The sequence below is a fragment of the Cynoglossus semilaevis genome, chromosome 5 (assembly GCF_000523025.1).
Source record: "Cynoglossus semilaevis isolate Cse_v1.0 chromosome 5, Cse_v1.0, whole genome shotgun sequence".
Lineage (NCBI taxonomy): Eukaryota > Metazoa > Chordata > Actinopteri > Pleuronectiformes > Cynoglossidae > Cynoglossus > Cynoglossus semilaevis.
The window spans coordinates 4,726,934-4,737,506 of record NC_024311.1 but is presented as its reverse complement, the minus strand read 5'-3'; the positions used below and the strand labels follow the sequence as shown (position 1 = coordinate 4,737,506).

The following is a 10,573-nucleotide window of genomic DNA, read 5'->3' as shown; positions in this document are numbered from 1 at the left end:
TCGGGGCTGCCCTTCCACCCCCTCCCTATGTGTGAAAGTACAGCTGGTGCACCGACAGCCTCCACACCTACACCCAACATGGTTACATTGCAGGCCGCATATTGGATAACACACACACACACACAGAGGCAGTTACTACATGATACGGTGAAATGCATTTTTGCCTTAATTTAAAGCTAACGGTGTCACCACCCAGCCTTAACCCCGGCGACACCAGCCAGCCACACAAACACGCAGACACACGCTCACACATAAAAATTGCAGTCACATCCCCCAGCTAGAAGGGGATGATAATTGTGGAAGGCCAATAAATTACTGCTGCCTCCACATCAATTATAAGCATCACGTCTGGCAATGAGGAAAATGAGATCTTGTGACAAATTTCATGAGGCTTGGCTGCCCAGCAGCCTTTCTTAACATGCTACAGATAGCAATCCCTTATCTAGCCTCTGTAATGGGGAGCTACGGATAGAGAGATGGAGCTGCAGCCATTTAATTAAAAAGCTGGGGGTAGGGGATGGAGAGGTGTAGTTCATCCAAACGGCACAGGAAGGAGACAAAGCCTTTGTCTCCAATACATATTTTGCTCAATATTGTCACTCATCAGAGGCTGAGCTTGTTTCCCCTCTGACAACAATTCTGGAGATTTTCCTTTCCTTTGTGTGCATCTCTGCTGCTCTGTCGTTCGCCTTCTCTCACTCTTCTTGTCTTGTTTTTTATATTTCCCAAGAGTCCAGTGTTTTCTCCACTGGGGCGGCTCCAGCATTTTTTTACGAATGACTGCGGTGGACAGACAGTGGCACTGAATGAAATGGCCCCTGCACCTAATTGTATTCCCACCTGGGGGAAGCAGGCAAGGGCGGAGGCTTCAAGAGCAGAGCAATGAGGATTTATGGCAGATGGGAAGACGGCAAAATAAAACACCGAAAGGGACGGCCCCTAAATCTCATTCCCCGTGCAATATTCATTCTAGTTGCAATTGTGGGGCGCCGGGAGAGCATCGGGAGAAAAAAACAAAACAAACAACCACAAAAAAAAGAAAGGCTGCTGTGTTCGAATTATGGCTGTACTCTCTACTAATATTTAACATCATTAGAAAATCATTAGAAAACCATCATAAAACCTGGGATTACGACCAGAGCATTAAACACACTGATTATTCAGTTCGTTCCTTCTGGCTTTGCCTTGGAAATGAGATTTTCTCTGCCGCGGCCATGTAGGGTGAAGTAGGAATATTTTTCATAATTACTGTAACATTTGAAAAACATTGGCTTGAATTAATATGCCGTTTACAGTTGTGCTGGCCTGTCCAAAAGCTAAGTTTTAAACAGGGCTTTGCATGAAATAACACTTTCGCATTTTCAGGGGAATTAGAGGAGGAATGATTATAACATTCTGTTAAATTCTAACCTCGTAAACTTCACCAACAAAAAAAAAAGAGACAGATTTGGGAACAACAAATAAACATGTCCTTTTTTCTCTCTCTCCACTGTAATCACATGCACTGCTCTACTTAAAAAAGGCGGGGCCAACAGTGTCAGAGTTGAGTCTTTACTTTTTGGGATTTCTCGGCAGCCCCATTATCAAGAGCAGCCATCAGCACAAAGATAAAAGATCCTAATGGAGCTGGCCCTGCTGCAGATGAAAGGTGCAGAGATGGCACACTGTTATGAATCTCTAATGCAGCCCATGTTTCTAAGGTAATGACTAACTCTCTGGCCTCTTTCACAGGCTTCCTTCTGGAGGCTGCAGTGCTAAAGGTCTACCTAGTCCTTGTCATTAGGCAGAATGCACTCTGATCATCACATGGCCCGGTGCCCTTGTTGTCACTGAAAACGATGCTAAGAAGGTACACAAGGACTTCAGAGGAGAAAGATAGCATTTCTGTGTTTACTTTGGATTATTAAAGGCCTCGCCACACATGGCTAACTGTTCTGTGGAATAAACCAGTCATGAAAATTCTTGGTAGGAGCGACATGTTCTTCACAATCAACGAAAAATCAATGAAAATCAGAGAGATTATTAATCCAGATGCTGAAATATTATCAAAGATGCAGCAACAATAAGAACAATATGTTCTTTTTGGAGTTGGGATCAGCAGAGGGCTGAAGTTAGAGCAACTCTTTGTGAAGCCTTTCAGGGCAATTGAACTGACACTTATGACAATAAATGCTCTTTTGAACGCATTAGTTGACAGATATTCATGTTTTTGTCCTTTAACTTTGCCAGGAAAAAAAAGAGGACAGAATTGATGGCCTTCAAATGACAGGAGGAACGGTGAAAATATGGAGTGAGAGAAGAGAGCAAGTCTTCTCTCATCTCCAGTCCCTTTTACAGAACCTAATGGATTGTGAGCACTTAATGCATTAATCAATCAATATCTCTCACTGTACATCAACAACACCACCAAGTTATGAATGACCTTTGCAACACAAAAGGACACTTTAATACACACAGGACTGCTCCTAGGTTAGTAACTTGGGCCCGGGTTTTATCACACATGATTACACCTTCACAAGGCAGAAAGCCATTAACAGCCCACTAAACATAGTGGGCTAAGTTGTCACATGTTACATAGTCTTACCACAGGGATGTGTGGGAATGAGCGATGCGCTGTTTCTGTATCAACAATGTTGTTTCAACACTTTTGATTTTTGTAATCATTCTGTACCAGATGTAAAATTCAACATTTGTTGTTTGATTTAATTTGAACTGTTCTGGCAAAAATGTAAGGCACTCCAATAAAACTGACCTCTTTCTTTTTGACAATATCGAAACCTTTAGGGACCTAAACTCCAGTGTTAGACTGATGGTGACACATCACGAGAAATAATTCAAGAAGTTTAAATTTTTCCAATATTATCATATTATTCTGGATGTGTGTTTTCATTACTTCGTTTATTTCATATTTGCCAGGCCTACAGGCAAACTGTCTGATCTCACAGTGCAATTAATTTTAATATTTAATCATTTCCCATCAGAATGTGTTTTTTTTCCCAACTGATTATAAACGAAAAGGAAATCTTGGCGAGACATGACGTGAACGGGGAGGAAACGAAGAAAAATGTGTCTTTGCTTCAGTCACTTCTCTCTTCTCTGAGAGTTGACAGTGAAGACCTACAGGGAAGTCTGTCTGTGAGTTACAGCAGCCATGATGGGAGCAGGTTGTCATTCCCCATCCCGAGCGTTGGAGAAGTGTGGAAGTATAGTGTGAAGACAGACTGGAACGAACAGGAGGTGACCGCAGAAGAGGGCAGAACAACAGCACAAGCTAATGCCATTGTGGCCAATGCACAGTGAACCCCTCCTCCTGCAGAGTGACTGCAGAGGGTCCTTAAACAAAAAAGACATTTCCCTCCACTCTGCCCTACACAATTAGAGTCGTTTGCCTTGTTTAACATGACAAAAACACCGGCCATTTTTCGTAATTTTGGATGCTACACGGGCATCTGTGCCACCTTAAATCAAGTAAGCCTCCCATCATCTGGCCCCGGTGTCAGAGCCTCATTGACTTGTGACATGAATAAAAAAAAAAAAAAAAATAGATCCACACACATATGCATGAGTCCATTTTCAGAGAAACTCCACATCTGTTTACTTTTTCAAGAAAACCCTGTGACATGTTTTTTCTAGTACTAGATAGTAACAATAGACGATTATAGGGCAACAAAAGTACCTTAAGTATAACAATGAAATATTTGAACAGGCTTGCGCTGCAAACCTGTTCAGTGTGTGATGGTAGTACTACTGTATAATAGACGTGTTTTAAAGTTTGTTTAAAAAAGGAAGCTGACCTAAAATAATTCAATTCTACACAATCAATTCAAATAACAAAAAAAAGATCCATCGATGATTGTCCTAGTCTTGAATAAATAATCCTAATCTCTAATGAAATCTTTGTTCCTTAGATGGTGATTATCAAACCCCTTATCTACAACAACAGTACGACATATTTAATAATGTCACATCAAACTCTGTCTCTCAGCCGCAGAGAGAAGAGAACGACCATGGCTGAAATAGATCACTCTGATCTAACGTATGTTAATAAATGTCTGAGCAGAAGCTAAAATAAGCAAAAAGAACACGAGAGGTTGATCATCATCATTTAACCCTTAAAATTACCTTTGGACGCCAGCTGCTGAAAACTAATGTAATGCTGTGCTCTTTTTATTGTGGGTAACTTTGGTAAAAACGGCCCATGGACACACCAGCATGGAACCAGTATTGAACCAAGCTCCTTTTAGTTAGAAAATGATGATGAGTTTTTTTAGATTCAGTAAATTGGTGGACACGTGAGAAATTTAAGCATTCCTTTAAAACCGATTTTCGTAACGACTCACAACACAAAAAATGACACTTCTCACATCCTCTTAACTCTTTTTAAATTGGTCTGTTGGCCTATTCTGTCCTTTTAATTAGCATCGTTGAACCCGACCTTATTTTTCTTTCTTAACAGCCTCCTATAAATTTCATTAAAAAAATGAAAGAAGTGCTCAAATAAATGACTGCATAAAAGAGGCAGGCCTTCAAAAATCAAAATCAAAATCAAAAAGGATACTCAATGTGGATAACAAGCAGAGTTGATGATTAACAAATGTGACTGCATGAAACAAACAAATGGTTGAGGGGGCAGTCATTAAAAATACTGTCTGTTTGAGTCTTATTTTGAAAATATTATTTCACATTGTGATGACACGCCCCCTGCTTGGCCACCCGCTCTAGAGCAAGGATCTCAGTGCCCTGGCACGGGGGCCACTTACAGCCCGCAGATGCCCCTCACGTGGCCCACGGCTTGAAGTCAATAATAATATGATTCTGATCTTTTGTATTTATTTTAATTCAATTTTGAATTGCCTTATTTTTTTTAAATGATTTAGTTGGTCATTGAATGAGAGAAAACATCTCACTGTTTGAATGTAGTATTAAACTACCTCTAAAATATGTTTTTTTGTATTGAGCCTCCAACAGTGATGTAGTAGATTAACAGTCAATCCAGACAAAAAGACACTGTGAGACATGAGACATACACAGGACTACTCGTCTTCACCTCTGTCACTGCTCTGGAGCTTACATCTTGTCAGGTGGAGTCGGGCTGTTAGCACACACTTGCTCCACCTTCATAGTTTATTTAACATACAAAGCTTCAACAAGATCATGATGGTTCAAGACAAACAGCATCGTGTTGTTTTGCATGAGCTCTGCTGAAGACACAACCATGTCACCGTGTAGGTGGATACAAAAAAAAAAGTAGACACACTGTATACTCAAACACAGCTGGAGCTGTTCTGCTGTTCAGTTAGTGTTTGGTGATGTCAAAGTAGCAAACTTGTACAAACTTGTCTTTCATAGTCATGGAGCTAAACATGGAAAGTAGTTCCAGTTTGTGGTGCTTTAGACTTGTAATAATAATTTGGTAACATCCAAAACTCCAAACTTTTGGAGTTTTCTTAGCAGGATGTCACATTGCTTTACACTTGTCAGGGTATTTTGTGCAGAGCTGTATATGGAACATTACATTTATTTATAAAAAAATCTCTATCCTACAATTCATTATTTTTCGTGTTATACTATAAATGTGTACCAACAGTCACCCTTATGCACTTGTGTTATAATCCTCTTAAATTCTACTAAAACAAGGTTTTGTTTTGCTGTCAGTGAGGCAGATCAGCTCTCTAAAGGCAAAATAAAAAGTATTTTGGCTCCATTTAATTCTTTTTAAAACTGTACCTTAGCTTCTGCTCCTAAAGTTGATAAAAATTGAGCAGCCTGACTCAGATAGCAGTTCATCCAGTATGGGATCATGGCCAGTAACAAATAAAGCAATCAAACAGTTCAACTATTTATTAGTTCTAGTTCCTGCAGCACCCAGGAAAAACACATGCACTAAAATCAATATCAGAGATGAAAACACGGTGTTTGTGAGATGATACTGCACACCTCAGGGGAGAATTGACATAAGCAGCATGCAAATACTGTGAAATAACAAAAACCTAAACTACAAATTAGCAGAAGAATTGTGAGTTCATTTGCACCGTATTCACTGACGTCCATTCAAGGATCTACACAGATCATGGATTCCTGACAAAGACAGTGAAACGAAGTTTGCTTCACAATGAGACACAGACATGACATCATATATCCATTCATGTAACCCAGCCTTAAATGGACTTACTTCCCCATCATGTCATGTACCGCACCTGTATGGAAGAGACATCACTGCCGCCATAATTGAACCCATCACAACCATTGTGTCTTTGTCACCTAATCTTTTTCTCCCCTGCGTCCGTCTGCGTCTGTCTGCGACCACAGACTTCCCGGCCCTCAGCTCTGACTGACAGCCCCTATGGTGGTTGTGGTCACTCCCCGTGAGTGACATGAGGGGCAGCAGGGCTACTTTATTACCTTCTCCCCCTCCCTCAGAGCTCGTCCGGATCCTGACCACTGATCACCACCTCTGCTCTAATATCCAGAAGAAATGCCTCCAGGACTGAAAATAGAACTCATTAACACGTTTAGTAAGTACAAATGAGATGAGTGTCTCCTGATGGACCGTCTATCTTTTGGATCAGCTTTCAAGGAGAGTGTCTGCTAATGACAAGAGAGAGGGAAACCAATATTATAATGTGGTGCCCATCTCTTCTGAAAAGGTGCTTGATGACAGGGAGAGACTCACAGACCAGGTCTGATTCCCTGTGTGGATACTGTGTGTGCAATAAAACGTGTGTGTGTTCAAACACACACACGTGTTTGAACTCAAATCCATTGCTTATTCACACTGCATAAAGCAGTGTGTTAGTGAAATCACACACAGAGGGCAAAAGCAAACAGTACACACACAGGGATTGTTGGTGCTTTTACTTTTCCGATCATCTCTTCCCGTCTAACACCTCAAAAAACAACAACCAACCCTCCGCTGCTCCTGTTTTTCCTCTAATGCTGGCACACCAACATCCAGACTTAACACTTCTCCCTGCCAGGGAACAATGCAACCAGTATTTACAGGACGGGAGTTCAGTCAGTTGGATACCAGACATTTGTATTAGCAGTTTTCCTGGTACAGCCTGGCTGCTCTCTGGTTCAATTGATGTCATGTGATGAGTCAGCAAAGAAATACCAAACAGGTCTCATCTGACAAAACAAACTTTCCTGCGTTATTTAGACCAGAAAGGTCGCAGGAATGTTGATTCACAAGTGGAAAATCTTTGAAGCCGTCATTGGCTTTTTTATTATTTGTCTAGTCTTTTGTAATATTTTCAAAATGAAAAGTTATGTATTTATGAATTTCCTGGCACGTCATGTGGACAGCAAACAATTTCCGATGCTGCACAGATGCCCCTCGGACAAGGATTAGAAAGCAGGCGACTTACAGAAGCCTGACTGATCTGCGGGCCCTCTGGGGCCCTGCTCATCCAGGCCTGCAGTCCTCATCCTCATATCCACTGTGCACAGCAGGGCAATAACAGCCTTTATTAAAAGCGCTTTGCTGCAGTGCCTGTCTACACAACTTACTTTCAGATTGCCCATAATGTGGCATGTAGAATGGGTCTAGTGGTTAGGGGCAACAATATCCTGTTTCGGGAAAGGTTTACTTTGCATTTTAACAAGCATGAATAAAAGAGGACATTCCAGAAATGGCGACCGTCTGTTTGGCTCTTGCCTGGCTCTTGTCTGTGTGTGTGTGAGAGAGTGTGTGTGTGACGGGGGTGCAGAAGTGAGAGCTTTAGACTTTGCATGCCATGAAGGCGTGACCTGGCTTTACCTGCTCAACTTTAGCCACTGGACATGAAGGTAACTTAACTTAACTTAAAGCCACATCTCTGTGAGCACATCTTATCTGACATCATTCAATCTTAATGTGAGCTGCAGGCTTTTAATGGAAACAATTATGAGTGGGTTTTTCACTATTTGTTTTGTCGATGTATTTTCCACGCAAGTCCTTTTTTCAACCCTTTTTTTCAGCTTTTTTCACATTGTCTCAAGAATTATGCATGAGGCAGCAAAAAGGGAGGTGGGAGGAGGGGGTGGGAGAAAACGCCGCTGTTGTCAGGACAGGCCTTGCTATTAGGTGTATAACCCTGAAAATGCACCCCTTTTAACGAAATAAGCCATGGATCCCATATTGGATACCACTATTATGTAGTCATTTGTATGCATTCATTTGTCTCATTTCCATTTAATAATGCACACAGCTCCCCTGCCCAGTTTCTGAAACTGGTCATTAAAAGTAATGCTGATCTAGAGGTGCTGTGCATAAAACAACTACAAAGTCAAAGTGACACGACCTTTCCACGCACCAGTCTTTTGTCCTTGAATACTTGGACCTCATTGTAATAAAAAAAAAAACAAAAAACAAAAGACAGCTGAGACTGACGCTGACTCTGTCTGCCTTGACAGCCCCAGCCCCGGCTCCTGGACTCACCGACAGGATTTCCTCCTGCATTGAGAGCCAAGCGGTCACAGGCCAGCAATCAAGGGTCTGCCATCTGTGACCGAGACAGATTTACAGCTGACGCTAATCCACAGCATCAGCCACATTTATTCTCAATCACTGCCATATACTGCCACATACTGCCATATAATGCCATATAATGCCATATACTGCTATATACTCGTACACAAACCATTCAATAGACTTGGTGAAACCATCTCTTCCCCACTTCTTCTCCCTTAGTTTTAGCTTTACCTCATGATGAGAGAATATAAATCAATTCAATGCTCAAAATACACATGCAATTAGTTAAATGTTAAAAGATTAGAAATCTTGATGCGTCATTCAGTTCTATGCCGTGATGAACATCAGTCATCGACTCCTCGAAGTCACTTCCTCTACAAATATCCTCTTGACTTGCACCAACAGTGTTGCGCTCCTGCACTCTTTAACCCCAGTGCTCTAAGCAGCAGATGTCATTAACCCATTACACGACACGAACAATAGAAGTTGCTGTTTTCTTAGTCACGGGCACACCTTAAAATATTTTAGGTGATCACACGCTCAGATCAACCATGCTCAACCTTTCAGACTTCTCTCTCGTCTGGTGTTTCACAGGGGCTTAGTGTCAATGTTGTTGTTTTTGTTTTTTTTATTTTCTCTCTGATGTCACACACACACACACAGTGCAGCTGTGTTAGCACCACAGAGGCCATTCTCTTCCCCCACACAAGGGTTAAAGAAGACGAATGGAGGCGGGGCAACAGAGCAACATGCCTAAGCAGCACATTTTCCCTATGAGCGAGAATTAAAAACAATGCCGGCCTGTTATCCCCGTGTTAGTCTAATTGGAAGGAACCCTCTTTTCTGCTGTCCTTGCTCTTCTTGGACATCCAGCCTGGAGGAGATGTGCTGCACCAAATCCCCCCTAGTCCATGTCTGCTGCATCATCATAAAGACTATTAATAGTATTATTAATGTTAATACAGGGAGTAGAAAATACCCTTAAATCTGAAGGGTGTCAATTCAACTGTGAATTGTTCTGTTGTTTTAGAAATGTGACACCATATTAGTGTCTGAAAGAACCACTGAGCTGCAACAGACATTTAGATACGCCGAATTTCAAGGGACTGAACTCTGTATTAACCTGTCCATGAATGTCCCCACAGTTTAGTGACTCTCTCTTAACTACAAAAACAAAGAAGTAGCAGAGAGGAAATATAAAATTACAGAGAGAGAGAGAGAGAGAGAGAACAGGTTTGTCCTACTTTTGGGGAGGAAGGCAGATGTTAAGCTGCTGCTACTGACAAAATGTGGGTTTTTTTCAGTCTCAGTTTTGTTTGATTAAATCTATAAGTGACATTTAATGATGTTTTGATGAAGTACTAACTAAAGTATGTTATTTATCCTTTAAATATATATTTGACCGCACCTGTTTGTGAGCTGTAGCAGGACAAAATTAAACACATCATATGCCACCAAATGCTCAATAAAGGGAAAACCAAGATCCACTACTATAAACATCACCACCACCACCATCGTCATCATCATCATAATCATCACCATCGCCATCATTAAAAGCTGACTGGGCTGAGGGACTGATGCCACCCACACACACTGATTGTATTTTATCTAACCATTGCTAAGATTCCTAACTAGGGCACAAACATAGACGTGCAACATAAAAAGCAGACAAACCCATTTATTTGCAAACAGCACAACAACAACTCCTCCCCCCTGCTTAGGGAAGAGTAAATTCTTGCCCCCCAATCCTCCAGCCCTTTTAACCTAAACGGTTCTTCCCCTCTTGCCTTCGCATGTTCGTTTGTCCACTGTACAGTAGTCATTAACATATTTGGAGTGCAGCGAGCAGAAAGCTTAATTGTTCCTAATTGCTCAGCTAAATATGTTCTCTAATGATTTGCTTCAGATCTGTGACTGCCTTCTGCACAATTTCCCGGCCACTGGGTTCATTATCCCTGCCTCCTTGGAACAAAGCATCTTCACAGGCTGGCCTTTTTCCCCCTACACAACAGAGACAGTGAGTGTGTGTGTGTGTGTGTGTGTGTGTGTGTGTGAGGGAAGTAATGGCTCCCTCTTGGAAAGGGACACAATAGAGCCCTTTTGTCAGAGCACAGGAGTTAA

The 10,573-nt window shown here is 41.5% G+C and overlaps 1 protein-coding gene across 1 annotated transcript in view; it reads right to left on the bottom strand.

Moving 5' to 3' along the window:
* Nucleotides 1-10,573, bottom strand: part of zfhx3b (zinc finger homeobox 3b) — a 126,543-nt gene that overhangs the window by 40,099 nt on the left and 75,871 nt on the right. The window lies entirely within an intron of this gene.